This window comes from Patagioenas fasciata, chromosome 3 (genome assembly GCF_037038585.1).
Source record: "Patagioenas fasciata isolate bPatFas1 chromosome 3, bPatFas1.hap1, whole genome shotgun sequence".
In the NCBI taxonomy this organism is placed as follows: domain Eukaryota; kingdom Metazoa; phylum Chordata; class Aves; order Columbiformes; family Columbidae; genus Patagioenas; species Patagioenas fasciata.
This window is the reverse complement of record NC_092522.1, coordinates 7,885,778-7,899,823: the sequence shown is the minus strand read 5'-3', so window position 1 is coordinate 7,899,823 and position 14,046 is coordinate 7,885,778. Positions and strand designations below refer to the sequence as shown.

General features: G+C 42.0%; 1 protein-coding gene across 3 annotated transcripts in view; it reads left to right on the top strand.

Annotated features, from left to right (window-relative positions):
• Window positions 1–14,046, top strand: part of BFSP1 (beaded filament structural protein 1) — a 124,179-nt gene that overhangs the window by 77,363 nt on the left and 32,770 nt on the right. For 2 of the 3 annotated variants that reach the window (XM_071805695.1, XM_071805694.1), the window contains exon 7: window positions 13,690–13,776. The gene's annotated coding sequence lies outside the window, so the exon portion shown is untranslated. Of the gene's footprint in view, window positions 1–4,391; window positions 4,493–13,689; window positions 13,777–14,046 lie in introns of those variants that run through there. The other variant, XM_065835246.2, reaches the window with a different exon arrangement.

The following is a 14,046-nucleotide window of genomic DNA, read 5'->3' as shown; positions in this document are numbered from 1 at the left end:
TGATGGAGGAAGTGTACACAGGAACTTCTCATTCTGCTCATAGTTCTTAGCAATTCTACCAGGAGCTGCCTTGCATGCAAGCAGTGAGCTATAAAATTGTAGCTGTAAAACAACAACAAAAAAGAATAACTTTCATGTTGAGCAAGCTTGTTACTCACCTGTTAGTGAATTTTCCCTCCTGACTAGCTTCACTGCAGCCTTTGACCTTTCTTTGCTGGTTTTCTCTGCCTTTTTCCATAGCAGACAGGGAACAGTTTCATATTGCTATGCTGCAGGGAAGCAAACTCCAGCCCAGGGCAGCAGGATGCTATCCCTTGTCTCTCAGCCTCACAAGGAGGTTATAGTCCTAAAATTGGAATTTTTCTTTTCATCAAACTAGAATCTACTCGGAAAGTTCATCCTCAGACAGAGTGGGATGGGACAACTGCCCTGGATTGCAGCTGTACCTCAGTAAGGAACAGCTAACTGCAGCAGCTTACATTTTCAGAAAAGCACACCTCTCTCACTGCCTGAGAAGGTACATGAACTCCGAAACTAATGGCCAAGCAGGTATCTACGGGAGCTCAGCTTATTCCCCCAATTTTTAGAATTGCTCCACTCCCTATTAAAAGCATTTCAGAAGCCACAAGGTGGAAATATTACAGTTGACAGCCCAATTCTGTTAAAACCGATGCCAAAATTTCCACTGACTTCCCCTGCCAGGGTCTGCAGTGAAGATTTCAACTGCAGTCTGTTGCACACTGATACATTCAATACAGCTTTCTACTGCTCAGCTTTGGTATTCAGGAAACACATCTGCTCATTGCAAAAGATTAACAGATTAAATAATTTAAGAAACTCCAGAAAGACTAGGCTGCTGTTGGAACCTTATTTTATTTTGATAACATCCAGTTATCTCATCCCACTTCTTTTAAAAATATGAACTTCAACTCATTTTCCTCAAAAATTCTAGTTTTCAGAAACATACATAGGTGATTGAGAATGTTTCATGTTGCTTTCACTGAGAATGTAGGGAAAGAGAAACTTTTAAGGCAGAAAAATTAGCAGTCAAGGCAAATCAAGGTGGAAGTAGAGTGCCATGTTCAGAGTGTGTGGCCACCGAGGTGACAGCCCAGCCCTCAATCGCTGCTTTCTTCCCATCCTTTGGAAGGCTTTTAGTCTTCCAGCAAGATCTGACAGAGGTTCATCACAATGTGTTTCCACCCTGAAATGCTCCACAAAATACGCTTTCTCATAACATCAATTGAGGTTTGTGGATCAGCTTCGTAATGGGAAGGATGAGGTGTTTGTAGTGGGAGCTCTTCTGCTGTTGCTTTATTTTGTCAGTGTTGCTATACTTCTGAACAGGCCTCTGAGCTCCTATCAAAATATATTGTCTGTCATACTCTGAATGTATTTTTACCGCAAGGAACAGCGATGCTCTATTATGGCCAGCACAGGGTAGCCACAGTCAGAGTGTGTCTGTTAATTGAAAAGCCATACCCAGACACTGATTCTGCACCTCTGATGGATTATTAGTGTGTAGCCTGCAGTGACCACCTCCTGGATCGCAACACACCCCTGCGAAAGAGGCTCAGACAGCAGCCTTCTGTCTCCAAATGCAGGGCCTAGCCTGGCCGAGCCACATAGCAGTTCAGGGAAAACAACCCCAAAAGCATGTTATACTACACATTATGGATCAGCTGGAATAAAAATGCTCAAGGCAGGGTAGTGCAGAAGTGGTTGATCTTCTGGAAACACCTGGTTGAACACAGCAGATGCAGTGCGGTGGTGCTTACTGAATGACAGCAATTTAATGGGAAGCCAGTTCAATTAATGCCACAGTGACCAGCAAACTAGCAGAGAGCTAATCTGCATGGGCGGGAAAGGGAGGAGTGAATTAGACTCAGATGATGCTAATTGATGGCTCACAGAGAGGCGTTTTGTCTGCCTGGGAGCTGGAAGCTGTTTATTACACCTAAGGTCCCAGCACAGCCCAGGTAAGCCAAAGGAAGCAAGCTGCTGTTTTGCACTTATCCATGTGTTGCAGAACTGATAGGTAAATAGCATGTGTATTTTTCATTTTCACAAAATATCTCCTACCAGATACCGTTACGAGAAATTCACCTTGGAGCTCTAACAGTATACTTAGTCCTGAGCTGGAAGCAAAATAAATATTCTTACGAAGCCTCTGTGGGAGATTGGTTTAGCTTTTGGTAAAACAGATAAAACACGGGTTTTGAGCACTATAACTTTGCTTTCTAAACAGACATTTCTTTTGCAATCTTCCCCACATATAGAAGACTAATTTTAAAATGTTGCTGAAATTACCAGGTTTAATTTTGTCTTATTTGGCATTACAAATAAGTCGATCCATAGAATCAAACTTATTAACACTACCTGTTAAAATTCCAGAGTCTCTTTCCCTTAGATTTTGACAAAAGAAGAACGAAGCATTCTTAAATCTCTCAAGACCCTGGGCTGACTTTTCTGCTGGGGGTAAACAGGTCAAAACTGTACTGGAGCCAGGCCCAGAGGAGAGGATGGAAGGGAACTTTTGAGATTTGAGGAACAAGGACTGTAGGAGCTGGTTTGGCATAGCTGCAGGATCAGTGCCTGCTGTGTCCTCTTTCAGCAGCCTCAGTTACAGGGAGGATATTTGTGGGGGTCCCCCGGCTCCAGAACCTCCTACCCGCATCTCTCCATTGCCAGCCTTATCACAGCACTTCCAAAGCTGCGAATGACAGTCAATTCAATGGAAGAATCCTGTAATTTGACATAGTTGCATTTTAAGTTACCACGTTTGCTTCTGCAAGGTCCCCTGCTGCTTCCCTTAGAAAAATTAATTGGTTATGATTTCATCCCTGACTCACTAGTGAGGGAGCCGTTGGTCATGCTACAAAGCCACCCACCTAGTGTGCATGGAGAATATGAAGAATTTTCTCTCCTTCAGCACTAACAGGAGACATTGTTTTCTCTGAGGTCAGTGTTCCTTGTTCTCTTAGCACAGTGCTTAGGACCCCTGCTGAGCTTGCAGCCTGAATGTTGTACAAACATACAGCAGAGGATGGCTTATTTACTATTTTTGTTAATGTAAACTTTATAAGGCAGAAAATACATATATTTTTAATCCATTGTGGTATTAAAATGCTTTTTGTAATATGATGGCATGTTGGGTGCTGCTTCCCTCTTACCAGCTCCAGCCAGTTCAATGGTAGAGCAGGATCCGCTAACCGAGGCAGAAGATGGCCCTGATGGCTGTCTGTTCCTTTTACATTTGTTCTCTTAAAGCACTTACAAGAAATTGCCGTGCAAAATGGCAGCTCGAGTTATTTTGCCTGCAGGCCAGGGTCAGTCCCTGTCTGAGGCTTACTGTCTGTCACAGTGTGCACAGCATGTGTCACTTCTCAAGTGCTTAAGCACGCAGTGCTCCAGGAAAAGTCACAAACACCGTGTGTGATCTTTGGGGTGTCAGGAACAAGAAACACAGGGAGTCCAATGTGGTAGTGTTTTGAGTCAAGTAGATAGAAGACAAGGCTTCTTTAATCAACGGGTTTGCCAGACACAAAACGCTACTTTTGTGCTACTGCTGTTCTCCTTATTCAGCTCAAGAATATTGGCTGTTTGTCAATTGTTTCTCCTTCACCTGTTTACATAAAACATGGCATTAAGCCCGGATAAGTTTTCCCTTCTGTCTGTTTTTCTCCCCCTCACAGTAAGGGACATTTAAAGACAGCTTTATATAAAATAGCCTCTGCAGAAAGCAGTGTACTGGCACGATGCACCCATCCTGTTATGGAACAGTGTCCTTGCAAGCAGAACTTCTCCCTGCAAGATGCTGCAGTCAGCTGAGATACGGGAATAACTCAGGCTTAGGTACCACCTAAGGCTCAGCATTGCACAGTTGGGAAGCTCAATGGGAAATACCATGTAAGAGCTACAGTCTTTTGTAAGCTGAATATGAATCCTGTTTTCTTACTACATAAAAGCAGTTTTGCTTCCCATTGTCTGGAGGACTCGGGATCCTCTCCACTTTTAAGGAGCGGCCTTGTATGAATCCAGAGCTTGCCTGGTTCTAAGCAGTCACTGATGCTAGCTGGAGCTCTGGTAAGGTATTTTCTGAGTTAGCCTGGCCAAATACAAGTAAAAGTCACAGACCTGTCTCCTAGGTTCAACTTTGAGGCATACCACCAAAAAAAACCCCACTAACCTTTCACAAGCAGAGCCTGCTTCTCCCTAACACCAGGCTCAGCTCACAGCCCTTTGACACCAAGTCCCCCAGGGTCCTGAGGTCACTGACAGATTCATTACCCTGAGGAACCTCACCTGGGGCTCAGCCACACCTGCAGGCTCTATTGAAGTTCTACCACACCTGCAGGCTCTATTGAAGTTCTACCACACCTGCAGGCTCTATTTAAGCTCCACCCCAGACACCTAGAACCTTCTCTGAGCTGTGCTGTACAGATGCTGCTCCAGTCCTGTCTCCTGGATGGACCTTGGCCAAGCTAACAGTGTAAGTCACTTTTTGTTTTGGGACAGAATTTCTTCTTTTTGATGTTGCTGCATTTCAGCGCGAAGGTGATGTTTTTGTCTTGTAGTAACTCGCCTGTGATAGAAGTAAAGCTTTGGGCTTGAGCCTTGCAGTAGGGAAAGACGGAGGTTTGTTTTTTCTGATAACTCATCTGACTGCCTTGTAAGTGTTTAATAAGGTGCATCAAAGAGAATTGCATAAATTAGCTGCTTGTGAATTTTGAGCTCTGATCTTTTGGTAATGTATCTGGAATCCCATGGTAGTGCGCATGGTGTATTATTATCCAGAGAACTGCCTTGTGATCCAGGGTGTTGTACAACAAAAAGCTCAGCTTCAGCAGCACGATATTTTAGTACTGGTCCACTGATAAGCTCTGATTAGTCTAATTTCATTGGAGGAATTTGCACTAACTTTTATTTAGGGAAATTGGGCAACCTGTGTAGTTTCCAGAGGTCCTTTTGTGTGTATGGTTTGTATGGGGGGGTGAGTTTGGGGAGTGTTGATGTGTTTTGTTTTTTGGGGTAGGTGACAGCCGATTTCTCTCTATGCTGTCTCAGTGTATCCATCTGCAAGACAGAGATCCCAGTCCCAACTCACACGTAAGCTGAAGTTTAGGTCATTTGAAAATAACGTTTATGGGTAAATGTGCAGCATATCATTATATCTGAACGAAATATGCTCCTTCTTCCAAAGTAAATGAATATAATAATACATGTATGGTCTACCAGAGGCTAGAGCTGAAAGATTCGAAATCTGGGGATCTGAAAGTGCTGATCTGTGGTGGCTGGAGAAAGGAATTGATATGTGGCATTTACAGAATTAAAACGTACAGCTTTGTAACAGCCCTGAAAATATGGGGAATGAGCAACAAAGATCCAGGAACAGTACAACATGCTGAGGAAAAGTTAAATTTTTTTCACTGGACTCTTGTGTGCCAAGTTATTCCTTAACACAAACCCTCCTGTGTTTGCTCTTTATCAATGTCTGTGAATATGAACTGTGTTCAGACCTGTAACTCCTTTTCTCTCCTCCTCCTATGTCTGGCAGGTGTCTGATTTCTGAGAGGACTATGGTTGTACTGTGGTTACTAACTATGGATTAATCATACTGCAGCTCTGTTGTTACAATGTTCTCAGGCAATGGCTAAATTCAAGGAAACTAAAAAGAAGCCAGTCTTCTTAATTGATTTATTGGTAATGCAATTCTCACGGGGAGGAGAATCTAAGTACCATATGCTCTCCCTTCCCTCCCTCCCTTCTCTCCCTGATTTAAAGATGAAGGTATTGGTGAAACAACTATTTTCTGGTTTGCTTCTTAGTGTTCTGCTTTAAGACAGTGTTTTTTGAGCTGCATTTTCATGTCAGTATGAAGACTCAAATTAAATTTGAGTTGAGTCTCAAATTGCTCCTGTCAATGAAAAAAAAAAAAAAGAGGTACACAGGCTAAGGTGAAAAAGACCCCACAAATATTTTTAGAGAAACTGAAAATTTACCAATAGAAATGTGCTTTTCCCCTGTGGCAGTGGAGCACAGACTTTGTCCTAGCAGGTGCAGCAGATAAACCTACAAAATAAAGGTGGCACCTGGTAGGTGATACCTGAGCAAGGAGAGGTGGGGGAAGAAGGTGGCCTTCCCTCTTAGGCACTCAATTATGGACTCTGATGCAGAATTTAAAAACAAATCTCAAAAAACCCCACACATGGAAGGCTTAGTCAAAGGGATTAATTTTCTTTCTCTTATATTTACTGGAAGAAACAAATGACCTTGCAGCCACATTTCGTGTAGCGGGCAGCATTTGAGGGATGTCTGAATGGTTGAAGATAGCGCTGTAGCAACATTAGTGAATGGTGTGATAATTGGGTTCAGCTGAAAGCAGACCTTATTGTGACTCTGCTTACAAATGCTCCATGCAGACATGAATGCAAACAAGGACAGACTGCTCTGCAGAGGCTGCACAAACTGTAATAGGAGCAGTGCTGTCAGGAAAAACAAAATCATGGTCTCTAACAGTTGACTAATACAACATGACATCTGCTAAGTGAAGAGCCAGGCCCTTTGGTGGTGCCAGCCAGCCATACAACTGCAGAATTGCCTCTGCTCACTGCTCTGCTTTGCTGCACCAAGGATGGGGCTTGTGTCCAGAAGGATTAAACTGAAGAGCACAAATCCAGTCAGACAGCATCAGCAGAGCCATCATGAAACATGAATAAGGCTGTGCTGGTCCAGCACAAACTCAGAAATGCTTCATTAAGGGATATTTTTGTTTGTCAGTGCTGGGGAAAGCTGCTTTGCATACCTTGGAGAGGAATGCCAAGCATGGGGTGCATTAGGCTATATGTAAAACTTTGTCTGCCACACAGAATTGGCTTTTGTGCATCAGTGAGCAATGCACATTATTAACTGGGTGAGAGGCAGAGCAGTGACACATGTTAATGAACTTCACTGGCAGGCCCAGGACTCAAAGCAGCCCTGTATCCAACAGTGAAAATGTGTTATTTCAGACCTGTGGGTCTCTTCCAGGAAGGTGTGAGGAACAGGAACCCAACCCATTGGACCTCAAGATTGTCTTACTTGGCTGTGCCTCTGAGCAGCTGCACTTGAGTTTTGCTTCAGAGTGAGGTCAGTCACCACACATTTGCCCAAGTACTGTTTTTTTCTGTGTATGTGCATGTCCATGCAGTGGGTGATTTTTGAGTGTTAATTCACTCTCCACCACATTCTTTAAAGAGCAAATTGCTTCAAGGCCTTCCTACTGATATCTTAACAGTAGAAGAAATAGGCTGTACACAAGGTGATTTTAAACACTGAGCTTTAGAAACTGTTAGTATTTGTAGTTCTTGTTGCAACAGCACTGGCCTGTAATTTCTACCCCCGTCCCTGAGAAACACTTAAGTACAAATGAGCAAACCTCCCTCTGGCTGTTTATCCAAAAGTGAAGGCTCGTGACTGTTAACATCACCGTGATAAATGTGATGCAGGTATTAGAGACTTTACAAAGGGAAATCAGGAGGAGTGAAAGCAAATACTTCCCGTAACTCTTGTTCCCATCAAATAATTGATGAAACAAAAGGGGAAAAAATAATCTCAAAGGCACTCTGAATTAAATGTATAAATAATTTGGGGCATCAGGAATGGGCTTAGTAACTGTGTGCTGTGAGTATGGTGTTTTAGCTGAGCACAGGCGGGGATTAGTGGTGTGGAAATATGTCAGGCAGCAGCAGCGTGGATGTTCAGCCTTGGATGGACATCTGCTGTTAAGCTCCTGACTTGGTAATTAGCAACCCAGATTTTTTGGAAGTGTTGAGCGCCTGACAGCTCCAGCTGGCTTCTGCTATAATTATTAGGAGTTCAGTGTTCAAGCTCAGTGCCTTGGAAATATTTTTTTTTGTTTAGCCCCGCATTCAGAAATCTAAGTGTTGGCAGCACTTTGCTAAACAGTATGCAATGGGCAGAACTTGTGTGCTGATCCTGAATACATGGTATTGTTTTAAGAGCTGGAGGTGGGGATGGTGTGCTAAGGCATACGGATGGATACCTGCATAGAAATGGGTTTTAGTATAAGGGATTCCTATTCTGCTCTGCCACGTGTCATTCAAGAAAGCTGCTCTGAGGGGCTTTAGCTCCTTCATTATCTGCTCCTCGCAAGAAGCTTTCAGCTTCAGTGCTCTGATTCTGGTTCCTATAGTGGAGAGGGACAGGTAAACCATAAGGTTGGTGGGCAGAGATGCCATAGTATAAATGTCCAGATAAAGTATTAAGAAGAAGAAAGAATTGTTGTCAGGTTTTGATAGACTCTTTGAGAGAGACCTTTGCTTGTTTGTTGTCAGATACCAGCAGCACTTTGGCAGAAGAATAGGCGGAGCCAGTGACTGGTTTGTCAGCTCTTGGTCATTTATTGGTCTTTTACGTATTCCAGACAGAAAACTCAGACTTGGTAAATATCTTAATGGAAAAGGGAAGGTGCTGAAAGGAGAAACAGAGCTTGATAATTTGCTACAGAATATACTTACTACACTACGACTGGTAAGATCCCTGTTGTTAAAGCTGCTAGTTATTTCCCACTATAATACTCTAGTTGGACTTACTTTAAGTTTGGTTGAAGTTTGTGAGAATTTGGGGTGAAATTTGCAGTGTGGAGCTCTGAGCTAAAAAATCTAGCAAAAAAATTTCTAAGTTGTTTGAAGGCAATATTTTTACTGAATTCTTAAATATCTTTTTTTTTTGCCTCACACAAAATGAAAAGCCTTGGAAGTTTACAGGCCTTCTCTTCTCAGAAGGCCTCGACTTTGTGTTGAGATAGCTGAGCTGAAAGCTCTTGGAGTCCTTGAGCACTTCAAGATGTATTGTTAAGAAAGAACAGATTATTACTGTCTGAGACCATATCAGTCCAACTTCACTTTTCCTCTGTGTATAGAATTAAAGCTATAATGAATTGTAATGCAATTATGAATGGCTCTTGGTACCTGGCTTGTGACACTGTTAATCAAATTTGAGATGCAGAGCAGTCGGCTGCAACCCAGGGCAATTTGTTATGCAAGGCAGAAATTGAAATAGTTATTCTTCTGCTGTCTCTGGTGGTTGTCTCCTCTAGTGCATGATGAGGAATGGAATTCTTAATATCACCTCACAAAGTTTGGAAACAAAAGTTCTGTTTTTCTGCACCTCAATGACAAGATGTGAAACTGCACATCTAGAAAGATGCTATGGAAAACGGTAATAGCTCTAGTCCCTTTTAACACCTTCCCTAGTGGACAAGGTGAGAAAGTATGGAATGTGGTGAAACTGCCCAGGGATTCTACAGTGCATCTACCCCTACAAATACAAAAGTTAATTTAAAAGGAGATAAAGACTGACAGAAGATGCTTCAGCCTGGAAAGGAGTGGAAAAACTAAAGCCGTGGAGCAGGCAGGTGGAAACAGGGGAAAGCAGTATGAGCTGGGAACTTGCAGAAAAATGTAGATACACATTTGCAGTTTTTATTATTGGGAGGGAGGGAACTGGGGACGCTGAGAGAAGAAAATCTGTTTCTCTTTCATAAATATAAAAGCATGTAGGTCGAATACACAGAAATGTCTTGCAGCAGACAGCAGGACAGAACAGAGAGCTGTTTCAACAATGGCTTCTTGCATGGATCACAGATTGTCACAAGTCCTTCTCTGCAAAGCAGTCACCCTGCAACATAACAACAGTTTCTGGCTGTTTAATTACCAGGAAAATACTGACAGGCTAGAGGATATGCCGGGAAGAGGAATAATTACTTTGAAAGACCTGAGGGGAAAACTGACCTAAGCTGAAGGCCTGGGAAAAAGGAGGTAGATGCCAAAACCCAGATCAAGCCACCAGATCTGTGGCTGTTCTAGATGGTAACATCCTCTATAGATCCAGTCAGTATTTTTTTCACTACATGTTAATGTTAAATTACTTACAACTTTCCCGTACCCTTCGTACTTGCTTTCCTGTCACTGCTGCATCTGTTTGAAATTGTCTTAAGATGAAGTTATTTCCTGGAGGAATTATTGTGCGTTTTTCCACCAGCAATTGATCATTCTTATCTGCTATATTCATTGTCAGGAGGAAGATGATTTTTTTTTAACGTATACTGAGCGATATAAAATACTCTTTCTCATTTTTCTCTTTGGAGGATTAGTGAATAACTAGCTCCTGCCTACTTCTGGTGTTAAACCTTTCTAGAAGCTTGACTTAATTTGTTTCTCTTTTTATTACCATCCAGATACTTGTTTTGTTTTGTTTCAGAGAATCTGTTCCTGAATTCCTCTCCCAATCTTTACTTGACTGAAAGGATGCAGTGGAACCGATTACTGCATTTCAAGTCCCACTGTCTGCATCAAAAGAAAGCAGGACATCCTCCTAATTTCATCTTCTATTTGTGAAACAAGGGAACCAAAGACATCAGCTGTGTGGTGTATGTCCTAGTGTAATGACACATTCATCCAGATGTTCCTTCACCAAACTAGAGACATCCATTCCATGAGACGCATGTCAAGACAAGCAATATGCTGCTTGCATTTCATGTGAACGCTTGAATATCCTCATGTTTTGGGTATCTTCCCTATGAGGGCATAGAGGTCACATTATTCTTTTTCTTTACAGAAATCCTTTTCGCATGTGGAATTTTTATTGGTTCCCCCTCACTGCTCCAAACATCTAATGCTCCTGCATCATGTCCCTATCTGATGTTTGTCTTCCTTACAAACTGGAGGATGTTGCTGAGTCCCTGTTGTTACCATCAGTCCTTTTATGCAGAACTGTCACCCACCTAATTGTTCCTTGTTTCACTCTTGGGTAGATGATTATTGCAAACTAAATGTAGGATCTTTATTTGCCTTTCTTTTTTCAGTCCATTCCTGTAGCTTCTCAGGAATATTCTAAATCTTGGCCTGAATAGGGCTAGAAAAGTAACACAAAATGCAATCTGAATGCAGAATGAGAACTTCGAGGAGATTTCATCACTGCAGAACAACCAGTGGAGTCATCATTAAGGGGAAATGGAGGCCTCAACAGTGAAGCAAAGAAACACTCAGCAAACCTAATTAACTGTGGAGCATATTTGATGAAATGACATTTCTAAGTAAATAGTTACATTAAAAATAAATTTAAAAAATAAGCAGCAATAACAGGATACATCATCAGAGCAGAAAAGTCAAAGTTGCAGTCATCTGCATTTTTAGATTATACCAGTTGAAAGCTAAGGAAACAGAAATAAAGGCTCAGTTGCTAGTAGAACTTGTACTTGGAATAAATCAAGATAGGCTTGATTTCTGAGAAACCTTACATATAGTGGCCTTGTTAATGAAGTTTGGAGTCATGGCGACCTTTTCTACTTTATGAGAGTTTGCTTGCAATGGCTTCTTGAATTGTAATGTGTTCAACCTTATCAGCAAACAGACATGGGAGAAAAAATTAAACCCCTATGATGTTCATTGGCAGTGGTGGAGATCCAAACTATGCTAGTGGAAGAGGACCAAGCTATGTGTTTGACAAACCTAAGAACTTTATTTTAAAACAGCAGAATATATAAGCAAAACCATTGATTTTACCCCTAAAGATAAATGTAGGCGACTTCAGTCATGTCTACTGAACCACTGATATTGGTGTAACTTTACTACACAAAGTTAGTATGTCCAGTGTAATCACAGTCTCTTTGTTTAGCTGAAAAAGGTGGGGGAAAAACTTCAGATTTCTGAAAGAAATCATCATATGTGGTCCCCACTGATATCTACAGAAGAAAAGATTGAGGTGTTTATTGGCTTGTCATTGCTAATTTATGGGGCTAAAAGCTGTTTATTGTTGACAGTGTTATTACTTGTTTTCAACCGATTTAATTTGTGGTGATTTGGGGTTTTTTGGGCTTGGGAAGGAAAGACATCGTTATATTACTCACAGTAATTGGTCAAGAAAAAACAAATTAATGTTTCATGGAAAGACTGTGCAACGCTTTCTTTTGTAGAAGAGCTTCCTGAGGAGGGCTTTAGGTGTGCCCTAAAAGACAAGCTCCAGATCTACTCTCCATTGCAGCTTTTATTTTTCTTCCTTAGTTTCCCAGTCTGTGAGCAGGCTTGGAAAACACAGCTCCAAAAAAATCCTCATGTTGATTTCACCTGCGGTAGTAAAGCACCAAAATTATCTTACCTGAAGAACAGAGTTCTCTGATGCCAAATAGACATGTCAGTAGAGAGATACTTGTGATATTGGAGAGATGCTACCGAAAGAGGGAAGGCTTAAATGCAGCTATAGTTCCCTTTTAATGGAAAGCAATGTGATTTTCTCAATGGAGAGAAACAGAAAAATCAGTTCAAGTAACTTGTACCTGAGGCCTTGAGGGCAACAGAGTGGCAGCCTAAAAAAGGATGGAAAGCAAATGAAATCTAATAGCTTCCAGGGCTATTTGTCAGCTAGGACCAGGCAGATTTGATTGCTTTTTATCGTGTGATCGATAAGAAGTGAAAAGCAGAAGAGATATTTTTGGGATGCATTTTTCACGCTGCAAATCCCTCTGGCCTTTCAAGAGCTGCTTTTCCTCCTGGCCACTCCAAGATGTTTTTTTCTCCCTCCCTTTTGTAAGGGTATGTGGGAAGTTGTGAGTGCACCTGCTTCATTTAGGCTGTCTGATGAAGTTTGATGGGAATAATAAGTAAGAGCAAAAGTGATAAACAAGCACAATGGTGTAAACAGGGCAGACTAGTGACAAAGGACACAGTATCCAAGACTAAAACTTTTGCCACTGGTTATGGGCCACTAAAACTACAGGTGTAGCCTTGAAGAAGTTCAATCTGGACTTTGTAACTGACAAGAGGGAAGGAAGATTAATAGAAACATTATGGGATACGCGAGGGGAGACTGTGGGACTATGCACTTAAATCTGAGTGTGTCACTCAGGGTGTCACAACAGTAGCCATAAAAGGGTGTGTCTGATCAAAGATGCCTTGTAGATGGTTGTACCATCAATAACACCATATTTGTAGGAATTACTATTTATTTACGCCCAGAGTGATTCTGGCCCACCCTTTGATTTCATTGAGCTCTGCCTCAGAAGCAGCTAATAAATCAAAAGAAATGGAGTAGGATCTGCTAGTGTGGATGTGCTGCTCATTTTGAGTGCATTCGGCTGTGGTCTCTGCGGTGAGGGAACAGAAAAATATCACAATTACCTGAAACACAGCCCTGGTTTGTGCATCCTGGGAAGGGCAAGGTAAAGGGAATAGTAAAACCTGTCATTTGCTGTAGCAGAATAAATGCTGAACAGCTTTGCTTTTCACAAGGTTGAAGGGGCAGGTCATTCCCAAGTGACAGTGGGATGTGACTGCTCCAGATTCAGCTCTTCCCACCTTACACAGCCCTTCAATATTTTATGACTGTGCATTGGACCCCAGTGTGTGCAAAATGCAGCTTGATCTTGTGCTGTAAAATATCACTGGGGGTGGCTTTTGATGCAGCCACCAGATGCATATGGGGTACTTTGGATACTTTGAATGGGAAAAACATATTAAAAATTGCATCTTCTGGCACTCACGGGCCATTTTAGGCTGCAGCATAGCAGAAAGGGCACCAGCTCTTCCACAAAGGGTAGGAGAACAGCTGTAGGATATGTAATATTCCTCATACTCATGTGTGAATATTATTTTACTTGCACAGGAATCATATTTCCTTTTGTCTCTACAGAAAACCACCAACTGAACCTTGTCATGCATCAGGATTACCTTACTCTCCAGTGGAGGGCAGGAAACCTCGTTCCTGGTGAAGACGGTGGTAGGTTTTGCATGTGTTTCTTTTGTTCTTTTTCTCAATTTTTGATCTTAAGGACCCCGTGCTGGAGTTGCTGTTGGTGAAGCTGTTTCTTGTTAACACCGCGTTTTGGCTTTAGGCAATTCTAACAGAAAACAGCCCAGTGGCTGATAAAGTGATAAGCAGAGTGTATTTATGCACTGTTTAAACAAAAAGCAGGACCCTAAGCTGCCTGTTTTTCCTGTTGAAGAGCTGGCCTGAGCAGAGTAAGCCGGGCAGCTGTTGCCCACGCTG